At 46.9% G+C, this 17,025-nt stretch overlaps 1 long non-coding RNA gene across 1 annotated transcript in view; it reads right to left on the bottom strand.

Annotated features, from left to right (window-relative positions):
* Positions 1–1,018: 1,018 nt before the first annotated feature.
* LOC138423489 (uncharacterized) overlaps positions 1,019–17,025 on the bottom strand; it is a 44,203-nt gene continuing 28,196 nt past the window's right edge. The window contains exons 2-3 of the long non-coding RNA XR_011250291.1: positions 14,507–14,743; positions 1,019–1,971 (exon numbers count right to left, since the gene is read on the bottom strand). This is a non-coding gene — a long non-coding RNA (uncharacterized lncRNA). The remainder of the gene's footprint in view (positions 1,972–14,506; positions 14,744–17,025) is intronic.

Here is a 17,025-nt window from a genome sequence, read left to right on the forward strand (position 1 = left end):
TCCAAATACATTGAGTCCCCAGTTGCTTTTCTAGTATCTCTTTTTCTACGCTTATATGATTAATCAAGGATCATGAGACATTTTAGGGAAATCAAACAAAAAAGAGAGACTGAATTTTTTTTTAAAAGGATCTTTGTTTTGGAGGAAACAAAGATCATCTAGAAAAAATAAGCTTGTCTTCTCTGAGATACACAAGAGCATATTCCATCCACAAGAAAAGAACAAGATGCTATGTTAAGAGGAACAATCATAGAGAAGGAAAGAGTTCTGGGAAATTAAATATGTGATATCAAAAATAAAATAAAATAAAATTCAACAAAATGTTCGAGGTAGAAGGCAATGGCACCCCACTCCAGTACTCTTGCCTGGAAAATCCCATGGATAAAGGAGCCTGGTAGGCTGCAGTCCATGGGGTCGCCAAGAGTCAGATACGACTGAGTGACTTCACTTTCACTTTTCACTTTCATGCATTGGAGAAGGAAATGGCAACCCACTCTGGTGTTCTTGCCTGGAGAATCCCAGGGATGGGGGAGCCTGGTGGGCTGCCGTCTATGGGGTCACACAGAGTCGGACACGACTGAAGCGGCTTAGCAGCAGCAGCAGCAGCATTAAGGAAATCTAGAATGCAGAACAGAAAAAGCAATGAGATGAAATATGAGAGCAAAGTGGAGGAGAGTCATGTGTGTTATGTGCTAAGTCACTTCGATTGTTGAAATACCTCAAAAGAGTTAGTAGCTAGTCATGTCTTACTCTCTCTGACTGCTTGGATGGTAGCCCATGGCCTGTCCATGGGATTTTCCAAGTAAGTATATTGTAGTGGGTTATCATTTGCCTTTTCCAGGGGATCTTCCTGACTCAGGGAATGGAACCTGGGTCTCCAGCCTTGCAGGCAAATTCTCTACGATGCAAAAAAGTGAAGGATCCCATTAGAACCTTAAAAAAATAAAAAAGAAAGAAAATAAGCAGTAATCACAGTAATAATCCTAGTGCTCTCAGCTGTGAGGTGAATGATATTTACAGTCCCAGTAAAGTAAACATGATTTGCTTCATGGATGTTCCACTTCTGGAATCAACCTACAGATGAAGTTTGGTAGACTGTAAAACAAAACAAAACATAAATGTTATCCATCTTAACGCTTAAAAGTGAAAGTATGGTTGCTAAAAATGAGAAGCAGAAGAGGCGAAGTGGGAGAGAAGGTGATAAGAAGGGTTGGAGAGTCATACACTCATTTCATAAGACTTGAGTCAAAGGTTACTGTTCACCACTGATGGGATACAAAATGCATACATGTATGATTTAAACTAATAAAGAGACGAACAGGTTGTCTGTGTGTGTGTAAAATGAACTGGGGGCAGAGATGTGGGTAACGGTCCAAATGAACCAATTCATTTGTTATGGGAAGGCCCTGATATACAAATATCTAAAATTGATCACTGAGTTAGACAAGCCTGTGGTCCTAGTGTGATTAGATTGACTAGTTTTCTGTGAGTATGGTTTCAGTGTGACTGCCCTCTGATGCCCTCTTGCAACACCTACCATCTTACTTGGGTTTCTCTTACCTTGGGCGTGGGGTATCTCTTCACGGTTGCTTCAGCAAGGCGCAGCCGCTGCTCCTTACCTTGGATGAGGGGTATCTCCTCACCGCCGCCCTTCCTGACCTTCAACGTGGGATGGCTCCTCTAGGCCCTCCTGGCCGGCGCAGCCACCGCTCCTTGGACCTGGGGTCGCTCCTCCCGGCTGCCGCCCCTGGCCTCGGATGCGGGGTGGCTCCTCTCAGCTGTTCCTGCAACGTCACAGCCCGGCACTCTCGGCCGCTGCCCCCGACCTCGGACGTGGGGTAACTCCTCTTGGCCGCTGCCCTTTGCGCGTGGGGTCCTCCCGGCTTCTGCCCCTGACCTCGGACATGGGGTAGCTCCTCTCCGCCACACCTAGTGCACCAGTCGCAGCCGCCTCTGACAGAAAGTGGTCCACTGGAGAAGGGAATGGCAAACCGCTTCAGAATTCTTGTCTTGAGAACCCCATGAACAGTATGAAAAGGCAAAATGATAGGATACTGAAAGAGGAACTCCCCAGGTCAGTAGGTGCCCAATATGCTACTGGAGATCAGTGGAGAAATAACTCCAGAAAGAATGAAGGGATGGAGCCAAAGCAAAAACAATACCCAGATGTGGATGTGACTGGTGATAGAAGCAAGATCCAATGCTGTAAAGAGCAATATTGCATAGGAACCTGGAACGTCAGGTCCATGAATCAAGGCAAATTGGAAGTGGTCAAACAGGAGATGGCAAGAGTGAACATCGACATTCTAGGAATCAGCAAACTAAAATGGGTGAATTTAACTCAGATGACCATTATATCTATTACTGCGGGCAGGAATCTTTTAGAAGAAATGGAGTAGCCATCATGGTCAACAAAAGAGTCTGAAATGCAGTACTTGGATGCAATCTCAAAAATGACAGAATGATCTCTGTTCATCTCCAAGGCAAACCATTCAATATCACAGTTATCCAAGTCTATGCCCCAACCACTAATGCTGAAGAAGTGAAGTTGAACAGTTCTATGAAGACCTACAAGAACTTTTAGAACTAACATCCAAAAAAGATGTCCTTTTCATTATAGGGGACTGGAATGCAAAAGTAGGAAGTCAAGAAACACCTGGAGTAACAGGCAAATTTGGCCTTGGAATGTGAAATGAAGCAGGGCAAAGACTAATAAAGTTTTGCCAAGAAAATGCACTGGTCATAGCAAACACCCTCTTCCAACAACACAAGAGAAGACTCTACACATGGACATCAACAGATGGTCAACATCAAAATCACATTGATTATATTCTTTGCAGCCAAAGATGGAGAAGCTCTATACTGTCAGCAAAAACAAGACCAGGAGCTGACTGTGGCTCAGATCATGAACTCCTTATTACCAATTCAGGCTTAAATTAGAGAAAGTAGGGGAAACCGCTAGACCATTCGGGTATAACCTCAATCAAATCCCTTATGATTATACAGCGGAAGTGCGAAATAGATTTAAGGGCCTAAATCTGATAGATAAAGTGCCTGATGAACTATGGAATGAGGTTCATGACATTGTACAGGAAACAGGGATCAAGACCATCTCCATGGAAAAGAAATGCAAAAAAGCAAAATGGCTGTCTGGGGAGGCCTTACTAATAGCTGAGAAAAGAAGAGAAGTGAAAAGCAAAGGAGAAAAGGAAAGATATAAGCATCTGAATGCAGAGTTCCAAAGAATAGCAAGAAGAGATCAGAAAGTCTTCTTCAGTGATCAATGCAAAGAAATAGAGGAAAAAAACAGAATGGGAAAGACTAGAGATCTCTTCAAGAAAATTAGAGATACCAAGGGAACATTTCATGCAAAGATGGGCTTGATAAAGGACAGAAATGGTATGGACCTAACAGAAGCAGAAGATATTAAGAAGAAGCGGCAAGAATACACAGAAGAACTGTACAAAAAAGATCTTCATGACCCGGATAATCACAATGGTGTGATCACTCATCTAGAGCCAGACATCCTGGAATGTGAGGTCAAGTGGGCCTTAGAAAGCATCACTACAAACAAAGCTAGTGGAGGTGATGGAATTCCAGTGGAGCTATTTCAACTCCTGAAAGATGATGCTGTGAAAGTGCTGCACTCAATATGCCAGCAAATTTGGAAAACTCAGCAGTGGCCGCAGGACTGGAAAAGGTTGGTTTTCATTCCAATCCCAAAGAAAGGCAATGCCAAAGAATGCTCAAACTACCTCACAATTGCACTCATCTCACATGCTAGTAAAGTAATGCTCAAAATTCTCCAAGCCAGGCTTCAGCAATACATGAACCGTGAACTTCCTGATGTTCAAGCTGGTTTTAGAAAAGGCAGAGGAACCAGAGATCAAATTGCCAACATCCACTGGATCATGGAAAAAGCAAGAGAGTTCCAGAAAAACATCTATTTCTGCTTTATTGACTATGCCAAAGCCTTTGACTGTGTGGATCACAAGAAACTGTGGAAGATTCTGAGAGAGATGGGAATATCAGACCACCTGACCTGCCTCTTGAGAAATCTGTATGCAGGTCAGGAAGCAACAGTTAGAACTGGGCATGGAACAACAGACTGGTTCCAAATAGGAAAAGGAATGGGTCAAGGCTGTATATTGTCACCCTGCTTATTTAACTTCTATGCAGAGTACATCATGAGAAACGCTGGACTGGAAGAAACCCAAGCTGGAATCAAGATTTCCAGGAGAAATATCAATAACCTCAGATATGCAGATAACACCACCCTTATGGCAGAAGGTGAAGAGGAACTAAAAAGCCTCTTGATGAAAGTGAAAGAGGAGAGTGAAAAAGTTGGCTTAAAGGTCAACATTCAGAAAACGAAGATCATGGCATCTGGTCTCATCACTTCATGGGAAATAGATGGGGAAACAGTGGAAACAGTGTCAGACCTTATTTTGGGGGGCTCCAAAATCACTGCAGATGGTGACTGCAGCCATGAAATTAAAAGACGCTTACTCCTTGGAAGGAAAGTTATGACCAACCTAAATAGCATATTCAAAAGCAGAGACATTACTTTGCCAACAAAGGTCCGTCTAGTCAAGGCTATGGTTTTTCCTGTGGTCATGTATGGATGTGAGAGTTGGACTGTGAAGAAACCCGAGCACCGAAGAATTGATGCTTTTGAACTGTGGTGTTGGAGAAGACTCTTGAGAATCCCTTGGACTGCAAGGAGATCCAACCAGTCCATTTTGAGGGAGATCAGCCCTGGGATTTCTTTGGAAGGAATGATGCTAAAGCTGAAACTCCAGCACTTTTGCCACCTCATGTGAAGAGTTGACTCATTGGAAAAGATTCTGATGCTGGGAGGGATTGGGAGCAGGAGGAGAAGGGGACGACAGAGGATTAGATGGCTGGATGGTATCACTGACTCGATGGATGTGAACTGAGTGAATCTGAGTGAATTCGGGAGTTGGTGATGGACAGGAGGCATGGCGTGCTGCGATTCATGGGGTCGCAAAGAGTCGGACACGACTGAGTGACTGAACTGAACTGAAACTCGATCAATCAAAAATAACATTATTAACGTGTTCAGCACATGTGTGTATATTATATAGACACAGGAAACAAGCGGAAACTGTAACAGAATTAAAAGTGATTTACTCAGGAGAAAAGCATTACAGTGGCAAAAGAAGGACTAGTACTTTTCATTAGAAATATATCTCTAGAGACTTCCCTGGTGGTCCAGTGGTTAAGATTCCATGATGTCAGTGCAGAGGGCATGGGTTCCATCCCTGATCAGGGAATTAAGATCCCACATGCTGCACGATACAGCCAAAAGATAAAAGAATGAAATAAAGGTCTGTGAGGTTTTTTAAAAAAATGTTAAAAAGGAAATATATCTCTACTGTATTATTGTAAGTAGCTATTTCATAAATATCTTCAGATTTTTTAATCTAATTTTGACTTTATATGAGCCAGGGGTGTACCAATTACGTGCATGGTTCTTGAGATGCTGTAAGCTTGTTGTTGCTGATAATGGCTCTATCATTTTCACCTAGAAATTATTTTAAACTAAAATCTACACTGTCTTATTTATTCACAGATCAAACCTAGAAAGCAAGTTTTACATGAATGAAGCCACTAAGGATTCATTCATCTATCATTTATTGGTTTATTGAGTGCCTATTTTCAATTCTGCAAAGGCTGCCAAACTCCATTTATATCCTTAAGGTAACATATGGGATATTTTTCCGCAAAAGAAGGCCACAGAGGAAAGTTGCAGAGTCCAGGTGGCTTTCCACACACCTCACCCACACCACATAGCCTCACCCAAACCATAAATAGTGGTTTTAACCCACTCTTTAAAAGGAATGGACTGAAGTCAGGATGCTGAGAATTTTAGACCCACATGTTTCATCTTCCCTACTTGTATCACTGAAGCAAGTCACCTCTCCAAGTGGGACCTCTTTCAAATATGAAATAACAAGGTTTGGAATGATTAGACTCTGAAACATCAGACCTTATTGCCCTGAGCTAACTGGTCAATTCCAACAGCAGGGTACTAGGGAGGGGGAGGGCTGTCTGACTCTGGCATTGTTAAAAAGGACTGTTTGGGCGCCAAAGCACAGCCCGCAGGATGCACCTGAAGAGTCAGGTGGCAGCCTGTGAAGCAATCCCATTTGGTGGAAAGGGGGAAGGCCTGGGGGTCTAGAGACCCAGGCTTTCGTTCCAGCTCTGCCAGAACATTGCTATATGATCCTGAACAAGTCACTACAGCTCTGTGGCCCTGAATGTCCTCACCTGGAAGATTAAAGGGTTCAAGGAGACAATCCCCAAAGTCCCTTCCAGCTCTGACATGCTCGTTCCATGATTGCGTGACCATCAAATTAAATTAAAACCAGACCTTTTGCATCACCCCGTGTGTTGGCGAAGACAAGTAACACGCCCATGTGTACATGAAAAAGCCTCCGACAGTGGGTCGCTCAGCTTCTTGTTGTTGTTGGGATTTTTTTTTTTAATCCTTTCCTGTGTTTATCAGCCCATGATCAAGGGCTCCTTCTCCAATGCAGGTGTTTATCTGCCCGCTGAGGCCAAGGGCACATCTTAGTAACTTGCAGCTTGTGAAGCAATGCAGGCGTTTCTGCCACTGTTAAGCCACCACCTCTGGCTACAATAAGGCGTTGCCTGATAAACAGACTTGCTCCATACTCGTCTGCCTGGGAAGGAGAGAAATCACCTGCCAGTCCACTCCTGCCAAGGTCTGCACCCAGCCGTGTGCAGGTAGAGTCTGATATTGGGGTCATCTAAGATGCTATTCAGCTTGGGGGCAAGATGGATGAAAGATATGGCTCTGGTGTGGTAGGCTTCCTAAGCACCTGGACGCAGGGCCTGAAGGGTCCTTGGAGGAATGTCAGAGGTCGGAATAGAGACCTGCTAGCTGGGAGGGGTTGGGGTGCGGGTCTCCTGGAAAACCAAGGCTGGGCTTGGTATCGATGTGTCAGAGAGAAATGGCTTCCAGATCTGGCTATTTCTAAAGCCAGGGATGACTCATTCTTTCAAGGAAAATTTCCTAAGATCTGATATCTACTGGGCAAGGAAGAAACACACAGATGAATGAACACATAGGTCCTTCCCATCAAAGAGTTCCCAGTCTGGTTACGAGAGGAAATAGGCAAATAAAGCAAATAATTGCAGTGCCTTTAACACCTAACACCACTCTCAGTACCAGAGAAATTTAAGCGAAATATGTCTGATCCCACAAAGCTTAAATCACAAATTTCCTTCTGAAAATCTTCCTGGGGTAAAGGCCATAGTTTGCAGAGTGCTTCCTAAGGACTTGGCTTCCCTGGTGGTTCAGACAATAAAGAATCTGCCTACAATGCAGGAGACCCAGGTTCAACCCCTGGATCAGGAAGATGCCCTGGAGAAAGGAATGGCGACCCACTCCAGTATAATCACCTAGAGAATTCCACAGACAGAGGAGCCTGGTGGGCTCCAGTCCGTGTGGTTGCAAAGAGTTAGACAGAACTGAATGACTAACACTTTCAACTTGCCTGAGGACTAGGCTCCATGCTGGGTGTTCTGCATGTTTTAGCTGAAGTCATTCTAATGGGTCAGTGAGGTGGTGATCACAACTCCTATTTCACATATGATGAAACCAACATCAGAAAGGCTGGGAGACTTTGCCTGCAACCTCTCAGATGGCAGGTGCCTGGGGCGACATTGAACCCACATCTGTGAGCCCCCAAAGCCCGACTTCCTTTTACTATAATGTTCTGCCATAGCTCAGTCCTTCCCAAATCCAGAAATGTCATCTTTCCCACCCTTGCTCTCAGCCTGCTCCTTTACTCAAGGAAGAGCATCACCTTTTCAGTTAGTATAGGATAGGCTGTGCTGCAGTAAAACTCTAAATATCCGTGACGTCAAGCAAGGAGTCACACCTCACTTACGCTCCATGGCAACATAAGTAGGCAGGTAGCTTTGCCCGTTATCATCACTCAGGTCTCCAAATTAATGGAGTTTGCACGCAAGGTGTTTTCCAGATCACCAGTGCAGAAGTGTTAAGCTGGAGAGTGTCTCGCTAACTATTTAAATACTCCAGCCCAGGAGTGACATATGTCAGATTCGCTCACAATTCATTGGCCAGAACGAGTCACATGGCCACAATTCACCACAGGAAAGAAAACTGGATATTGATAAGCAATGGGGATATCTGCCAATATCATTGTTCATCCAGGTCCCCTGGTATGAAACCCCAGTCTTCAGGACTGCTGAGCTGTTTCCTCCCTTAACCACGAAGTAGAGGACACAGTTCTTACTCTGGACTCCCTCAGACTTCCAGAACTTCTGGGAGCTTGGCACTCACCTGTGTAGTGTCTGTTGTTTTAACTGTAAAACAGGGGCAATAAGACCTTATCACAGGGCTATGATGAAAATTTACAAGATAATGCATGTAAAACATGCTCCATAGCCTTTAGGTTTCCCTTCCTATCCAGCCTTGCCATCGTGTTCCCATTCAAATGTTCCATCCTCTATTCTCAGGCCCCCACAACTGGCATCTTTTTCACCAGCACCATTGCAACATTCCCTGGCCCCTCTGCCTTGAACTGCGTTCCATCCTCCCCCTGTGGCTTTCTGGTGACCTTCCTGAGCGAAAAAAAAAAAAAAAAAAAAAACCACCTCACTCTGTACTCTCCCTGCTCCTGATTCTGTTATGCTTCCCTGCAGCACTCAGGATGTAGTCACACCCGCGCCGTCTTTCTAGTCTCCCCACGTCCTTCCCATCTTTCGTACACACTGGACCATTTCCCATCCCTTGGTGGCGCGCTGTGTGCTCAGTCGCGTCCAGTTCTTTGTGATCCCATGAACTGTAGCCCGTCAGGCTCCTCTGTCTATGGAATTTTCCAGGCAATTCCATGGAATGGGAGTGGGCTGCCGTCTCCTTCTCCAGTGAGCCTTCTTGACCCAGGGATCGAACCCACGTCTGCTGCACTGGTAGGTGGATTCTTTACCACTCTGCCACCTGGGAAGCTCTCCCATGCCCTGAACCTTCCCCAGTTGACCACAGACTCCTGCCTAGAATGGCTTTGACCCTACCTCATCTGGCAAACTCCTATTCATACTTCAAAACTCAACTCACATGTCACCACCCACATGAGGGTTTTCACAGATACTCCCACAGAGTTCGTTTTCTTTCACCTGCTGTTAGCCTGAAATTGCACCATCAGCATTCCGCTGAGTCAAGCCTCAAGCCAAAATTTCCTCACTCAGTTCTCTTTCATAATGGCACAGACAGCAGACCAAGCCCTGACTTTGACTTCAGGGCTTTTCTCAAGCTTTCTCTGTAATCTTAGAAAAGTCAGCACTCACTTGCAGCTTTCCCCTTGTGGAGGGATTCACTATTTGGTGAGCTGCTACCGAAATATCTCAACCTCTCTATGGTCACTATCTGCCTTGGGCCCTTTCCATCTGAGATCCACCTGTTCCCAAGGAAACAGAGGGAATGACCTTATCCTTCAGGGGGACCCCTCCTCCACTCTTTGGGTAACTTTCCCATGATAGATCCACTGTGTCTTGGGATGTGTCCTATACAGTCCACGGAATTCTGCAGGCCAGAACACTGGAGTGGGAAGCCGTTCCCTTCTCCAGGAGATCTTCCTAAGCCAGGCCTGCTGCATTGCAGGCGGATTCTCTTACCAACTGAGCTACCAGGGAAGTTCCCCCTGAGATGGTACAGAGAGCATTCCCGTGGCAACACTTACACACAAAGATACAGCAACACATGAAGAGATGGGGCCAAGTTCCTCCACCCCAAGCAAGCCTCACAGTGGACACAAGCGCTTTCATCCTTATACCCTTAGGGGTGTGGACAGCGAAGGCTATGGTAGGACTTCACATTTATGCACACAATTCTTTGGCAAGTTGTCTACAACAGATAAGGTATGTGAGGTATAGAATGGTAACTTGACTCACGTAGGGTCCTCCTGTATTTTCAAGACCTGGGCAGGAACAAGCCACAGGAATCCTTCTGGTTTTCAGTTTATTGCTCAGAAATTCTTGGAACAGCAAGCCATGGAGCTTGATCACAGCCCAGGAGTGTGTGGGCAACTGAGAAGTGACAGGAGAGTGAGAAGTAGTCTGCTCATCCAGGAGGAAAATGAACCTGAATCAAGATGAACAGATCCCCAAAACACATCAGGAGGGGAAATGAAAATGGGTTCCTGATGGTCTTGTACAATACATCGATACATGATGAAAAGTGAAACTGAAGTCGTGTCTGACTCTTTGTGACTCCATGGACTGTCGCCCGCCAGGCTCCTCTGTCCATGGGATTCTCCAGGTGAGAATACTGGAGTGAGCTGCCACTTCCTTCTCCAGGGGATCTCCTGACCCAGGGATCAAACTTCTTGCATTGCAGGCAGATTCTTTACCATTTGAGCTACCAGGAAAGCCCATGTATCATGATACTATTATGTAAATATGTAAAGGCTTGATCACAAAAACAATTTGAAATATTGTGTGTGTGTGTATGTGTGTGTATAATCTTTGTGGCTTGGAAGGAAGGACATCAAACTTATAATAATAGCTACTTCTGTGGGAAAGGAAATGGACCTGAATAGGAGAAGGCAATGGCAACCCACTCCAGTGGTCTTGCCTGGAGAATCCCCGGCACAGGGGAGCCTGGTGGGCTGCCGTCTATGGGGTCGCGCAGAGTCGGACACGACTGAAGTGACTCAGCAGCCGCAGCAGGAATAGTGGTTGTGGGAGATAGCTAGAGATTTATCTAATCAGTTCTTAAAGTTTTAAAGTGCACTAGTGCACTCATATATTACTGGCAGACTCATTCAACTGTACACATAGAAAAATAAATAAATATGAAAAAAAGCAAACAGTTAATTTGGGGTGTAGGAATATAAAGGACTTGTCCGGCGGCTCAGTGATAAAGAATCCACCTGCAATGCAGGCGCCACAGGAGACACAGTTTCGATCCATGCATCCAGAAGGTCCCCTGCAGGAGGGCATGGCATCCCACTCCAGTATCTTTGCCTGGAGAATCCCTTGGACAGAGGAGCCTGGAGGCCGATCATCCATAGGGTTCCAAAGAGTTGGGCATGGTTCAAATGACTTAGAACACAGGTATATAAAGTGGAATTTCAAAAAAATACTCTGAAAAAATTCTGGGTTCAGATCCCATCTTTACTGCCAACAAGCCGTGAGACTGTCAGTGGTCTCCTTACCCTCTGCATGCCTCAGTTTCCTCACTGATGCCCACGGGGGATGGGGCCAGTCACAAAGGTGTCTCTCCGGCCTCAGCCCTCTGAGTTCTGCACATAAGTGGGCTGTGTTTCTTTCCAGCCAGGTGCCTTTTTCCAGCCAAATTGAAGCTAAAAGTGAAAGTGAAGTCGCTCAGTCGTGTCCGACTATTTGCAACCCCATGGGCTGTAGCCTACCAGGCTCCTCTGTCCATGGGATTTTCCAGGCAATAGTCCTGGAGTGGATTGCCATTTCCTTCTACAGGGGATCTTCCCAACCCAGAGATCGAACCCAGGTCTCCCACATTGTAGAGAGACTCTTCACCGTCTGAGCCACCAAGTTTTATTTCAGTTTTTGGTGATTTTTCATGTAGGAAAGGTATAAATTGTGCACAGACTACAAGGTAAGAAAGAAAGAAAGCAAAGAGATGGGGAAGAAAGACCAGTTCCGTAGGGTCCTGCTAACACAAGACTGGACTCCACCTCTCTTCTGCTTGTGTGAGCATTTGCGCACACACACCCCACATGGCAGAGCTACAGAAGTAACCGCGATCGAGTTCTGTGTTGTCTCCACCACCCAGAGACTAGTTCAGCTCACCCACCTCCAACTAGAGCCCATATATCCCCAGGACCTCCAGCTCCTGTCTTCCAGGGTCAAGTGCAGAAAGGGTCACATTGCCTTCTACTGAAGTCCCCACAGTGCAGCCACTCCAATCTACCTATTTCCACGCCACCTCTCCGCATGGTTGGACTAAATGCCCTCACTTGCATAAAATACTCTGAGACAGCTGTGGTCTGCTTGGATCCCAGTGGCCACCATCCAGGGAAGAAGGAGCAAAGCTGGACTCCTACCCCTGGTGCTAATGAAAAGCAGAACTCTGCCCTGCATGGCTGGCGTGGGGCTGAGTATACCACGTGTCTTTGCTCACTGGTCTCCCATCAGCCCAACATCACAGGCAGAAAAACCACAGCTCAGAGTGGTCTGCCCAGTGCACACCCTGCCAGGCCAGCAACCCAGCTCAAGTTCAAAGCCCTTTGCCCTGGACAATGTCCTCACATATCTGTAGTGCAGCAAGTTTGGAAGCCACATGAAGCCGGGCTCCAAGTCCTTTTTGTTGCATTCACACCATTTCCATTCACAGTGGTCTCAGCTCTCCGAGGCAATGGCAGTGACCATTCAGCCATCAAGATGCTTGTAGGAGGAAGAAAGGCCACCTCGGGGTCATCAGCAGAACTTTGCAACTCTTGTCTTCTTTGTCAGTTGGCACAAGGATGCCTACCTGGAGGTGTTCCAGGGAGGCTCAGTCAAGGGGACAAGTGGGAAGATGCTCAGTAAATTCCTCCCCGCTTTGGGTCAGCCTGGTAACAGTCACAGCGGCTCTGACCTGTCCTCCCCTGGTGGCTAAGACAGACTGTGTGTTTCAGTGAGAAGCAACTTGATGACCTGCCCCTGGCTGCCTCGGGTCTAGCTGTGCCTGCAAAGCTGCAGGATGTGGTCAGCTCGACAGCGAGGCACGCAGAAAAGAGTTTCCCAGAGGCCTTTGCAGCAAAGCCACAAGTTGGAGAAATAATTTGTTGCCTTTGCTGTCTTTTCATAAGACGGCCTCTTAAAGCTACCAAAAAGAAAAAAAAAAAGTCATTTTCTTCCAAAATGGAATTCCTTCTCATGAAAGGATAAGCATGGAAATTATTAAGCCTAAGAGACAATCTCTTTTGCCAACTGCAAAATCTCACCAGGACATTGGACAGTCTGCACAGAGAGAAGAATCTGAACTCCTTTATAAGAGCACCAAGCAGTCCTTTCATTATTAGTAAAGCCTCATCTAGTCAAGGAGCAAAACCAAGACAGTTTAGAAGGGCTGCTTGGACATCAAACCCATCTAACAAAATGGTGCTTTGATGAGTTCCATGTAAATGAATTGAAAACATGTGATTTAAAGGTCCACAAAACAGAGGAGGCTTGGAAAAAAGGCAGTAGCAGACTGTCCTTTAGAAAACCACGCTCGGGGCTGAACCAAAGCCAAATGCTTCAAAGATTTTTAACTGTGGTCTGATGGCCCAGCCACTAATTCTGCAGCTCAGAGTGGACTCTGGGTGCCTATAGAAGACAATGAAACCCATGGACAAAGCCCTCCTGGCATGACCCACCCATCAACCCAGGTGTCTGGAAAGGGAAGTGACACCAATACCAACTCTCACACCTTTCTTCTGCTTTCTTGTCATTCCCAAAGTAGTGTGGCTTTGGAGCAAAGGATTCCTAAGTTACAGGAAGGGCAGTCCCCATGATGTCTTCACCAAGCCTCTTCCTTGCATCACCAAGGTCATGTCTCCTCTTGTCTCCTGTCCTTCCTGCAAGTTGTTGTTGCTCAGTCACTCAGTCCTGTCCAACTCTTTGCAACCCCATGGACTGCGGCACACCAGGCCTCCCTGTCCTTCACTATCTCCTGGAGCTTGCTCAAACTCATGTCCATTGAGTTGGTGATGCCAACCAACCATCTCATCCTCTGTCATCCACTTTTCCTCCCACCTTCAGTCTTTCCCAGCATCAGGATCTTTTCCAATGAGTCAGCTCTTCTCATTGGGTAGCCAAACTATTGGAGTTTCAGCTTCAGCATCAGTCCTTCCAATGAATATTCAAGGTTGACTTCCTTTAGGATTGACGGGTTTGAGGGACTCTAAAGAGACTCTCAAGAGTCTAAGGGACTCTCAAGAGTCTTCTCCAGTACCACAGTTAGAAAGCACCAATTATTACGAGACCAGGACTCATTCTGCAGCTGCTCAGGAAGGAGAGGCTGGAGCCTTGGTATTCTGAAAAGCAGCCAAGATGGGTGGTGGGAATGGGCCCAGAGAGAGAGGTGGCAGGAGAGAGGCACAGAGTCACAGTATCATTCTCAAGGAGTCGGGATGGCGAGCAGTGCCCTTTTGGGGAGCAGAAACCTTGGGTCTGGAGACTAAGCTGAGAGAAGAGGAGGGAACACAAGCCCGGATCTTGATGTACACATGGTCTGGTTCCCTGGAGAACAGACATCGAGACAGAATCATATCTGGGGGTGTTCTTGGGAACACCAGGTGGGGAGAGGTAGAAAAGAAGCCCAGGAAAGCAAGACTGGACAGAGGGAAAACTGAACTACAAGGCAGTTATAAGGAAAGCAGCTGTTGACACCACAGGAAGCTCTGGGGCTAAGATGAACCTTCAGAGATGGTCCAAATGCAGGCAAAGGGACTGGACTTTTATACCTTGGCACTATCCAGACACCTACCAGGTTGAGGGTGTTTAAGCTTGGCCAAAGACGCTTCCTGAGGCTGAGGGTAATGTCCAGAACGGAATGACATAGCCGACACTCCACGAGTCTGAGAAGTCGAGAGCCCCTGTCCTGAAGCAGGATCTTGGCAGCTCACCACAGCATCCACGACAGTCCACCTGCTGGAGCCCTGGACGCACTAGCTTCATGCACTAAGTTCACACTCTCTGGGAACCGTTGGTTGGGCTCCTTTTCCTGAGAAAAAATGACAAGGGGAAGGAAGGTTAATGGGACACACAACAGCCACTGCTACTGCCCTGGCATCATGGCCTTGTCTCACATTCCTCACTCCATCCGCAGCTATGGGTCTGGTATGCTGTTCTTACTGACCGGTGTCTCTCTGGGTCCAGGTGACTGACCTAAGATGAACCACTTCACTTCACCAGCCACAAAAACGAATCTAAGGGAGCAAGGGAGCTGGGACTGGACAGAGGGAGACGCTGAACTCTGACGAGTCCTGTGTGTGCGTACTCTTTGCGACCATGTGAACTGTAGCCCACCAGGCTCCTCGGTCCATGGGACTCTCCAGGCAAGAATACTGGAGTTGATTGTCATTTCTTCCTCCAAGGGATCTTCCCAACCCAGGGATCGAACCCAAGTCTCCAGCATCTCTTGCATTGGCAGGCAGATGCTTTGCCACACTGCACCACCTGGGTTGCCCTGAGGAGTCCCATCCATCCTAATTAGGGATCTGACCCTGGCATAGTGGGTGTGAAGGTTTTGAGGATTCAACTTCTTCTGGAACACTCTGCTGCTCTTATAATGAAGGCCTGGGCCTGATCCTCAACTTGTCTACCCTCCAGGAGGATAAGTCTCTTTACAGGTTGCCCTCTGGCCTTCACACCCAGCCTTTAATTGATGCTTAGTCACCCTTAGCCATGCATTGCCTGCTCCCAGGGACAAGCATCCCATTCCAATTATCGCTACCCTTCCCTCCTCACCTGAGAAATTACACCTGCCAATGCTTCCTTTTCTCTAATACTCCATCCCATTTTAGCAGCAGCAAAAGGTTTGATCCTCAGAACCTGAGAATCTATTCCTTTGAATGGCAAAAGTGACTTTGCTGATGTGATTAAGGACACTGAGATAGGGAGGGAGGTGATCCTGGGTGACTTGGATCCGGTGTCATCATAGAGGTGCTCACGAGATAGGCAGGAAGGTCAAAATCGGAGATTCAAAGATGCGGTGCTGCTGGCTGTGAAGATGGGGAGGTTCCATGACCCAAGAACCGGCAGCTCCCGGAGAGTGAAAAAGTCAAGGAGAGGGTTTCTCCACTAGAGCCTCCAAAAGGAGTGATGCACTGTGACCCCATGTTTTGGTTCAGTGGGACCGGTTTCAGGCCTGTGACTGCTGAGGAGAGATGAAGGGTTGCTGGGGAAAGAAAGGGGGCAGGAGGTGTGAGAGGCAGCCATGGACCTGGGGGCACCAGTGACCGTGGCGGGTAAGAGTGGGCACTGGCATCAGCTGCAGGTGTCTACTGGTCGACGCTCATGCAGAGAGGTGAAGAAAGAAGGAAGAAACAGGAACTGGCAGAGAGGGTGATGTCTGAGGTCAGTGACACTTCCTTTGAGGTCGGTGATCCTTAGATAACCTTTGGGATGCTCTGGAGGCCGAATGAGGAGGCAGGAAAAGGAGGCCACAGCCTATGATTCAGCCTCGTGAAGGTACCAGCATTGGAAAGGCTGGGAGGCAAGAAGACAGGTTTAAGCCTGTGACACCAGCCCTCTGCCCAGTGTCCCCTTGGACGGGGGTCTCCTGTCTGAGCATCTGCAGAATCAGGGAACCAATTCCCTCAAACAAGGGTGGGTGAGTTGGCTCAGCTGCTTTCAAGGGGTAAGAGGGTAGCATGAATGGAGAGAGTAACATGGAAACTTACATTACCATATATAAAGTAGATCGCCAATGGGAATTTGCTGTATGACTCAGGGAACTCAAACAGGGGCTCTGTATCAACCTAGAGGGATGGGATGAGAAGGGAGATGGGAGGGAGATTTCAAGAGGGAGGGGACACATATATAAACCTATGGCTGATTCATGTTGATACATGGCAGAAAATAACAAAATTCTGAAAAGCAGTTATCCTTTAATTAAAAAAGAAATAAACAAAATCAGATTCAAAATCAGACCTTAGTCTCTGCCAAAGTCAGCTTCCTATTGGTGTGTGTCCTGTTTTGCTCTCCCAAGCCCCTCCGATGGCCTCTTTTCTCAGGCAGCCGCCCCCTCCCCTGCCTCGGAAACCTGTGGTCAGGACCCTGCACTGCTCCCAGTGAAACGCACACACCCGCCTTCATCCAGTCCTTCCATCCTTCCCCTCTTGTACAGGTGGCGCGATGTCAGCTCCCCCTCTGAGACTTCCCACTGATGGCTTCACCGTAACTATCCTCCAATTGGCTTTTTTTTTTAACTATACCCACTCCCCGCTCGGAAGTGATCTAACCCGAGGCATAAGGGAACAAAGCAGAAAAGCCTAGGGCTCC

Source organism: Ovis canadensis, chromosome 18, assembly GCF_042477335.2.
Source record: "Ovis canadensis isolate MfBH-ARS-UI-01 breed Bighorn chromosome 18, ARS-UI_OviCan_v2, whole genome shotgun sequence".
Classification (NCBI taxonomy): Eukaryota; Metazoa; Chordata; class Mammalia; order Artiodactyla; family Bovidae; genus Ovis; species Ovis canadensis.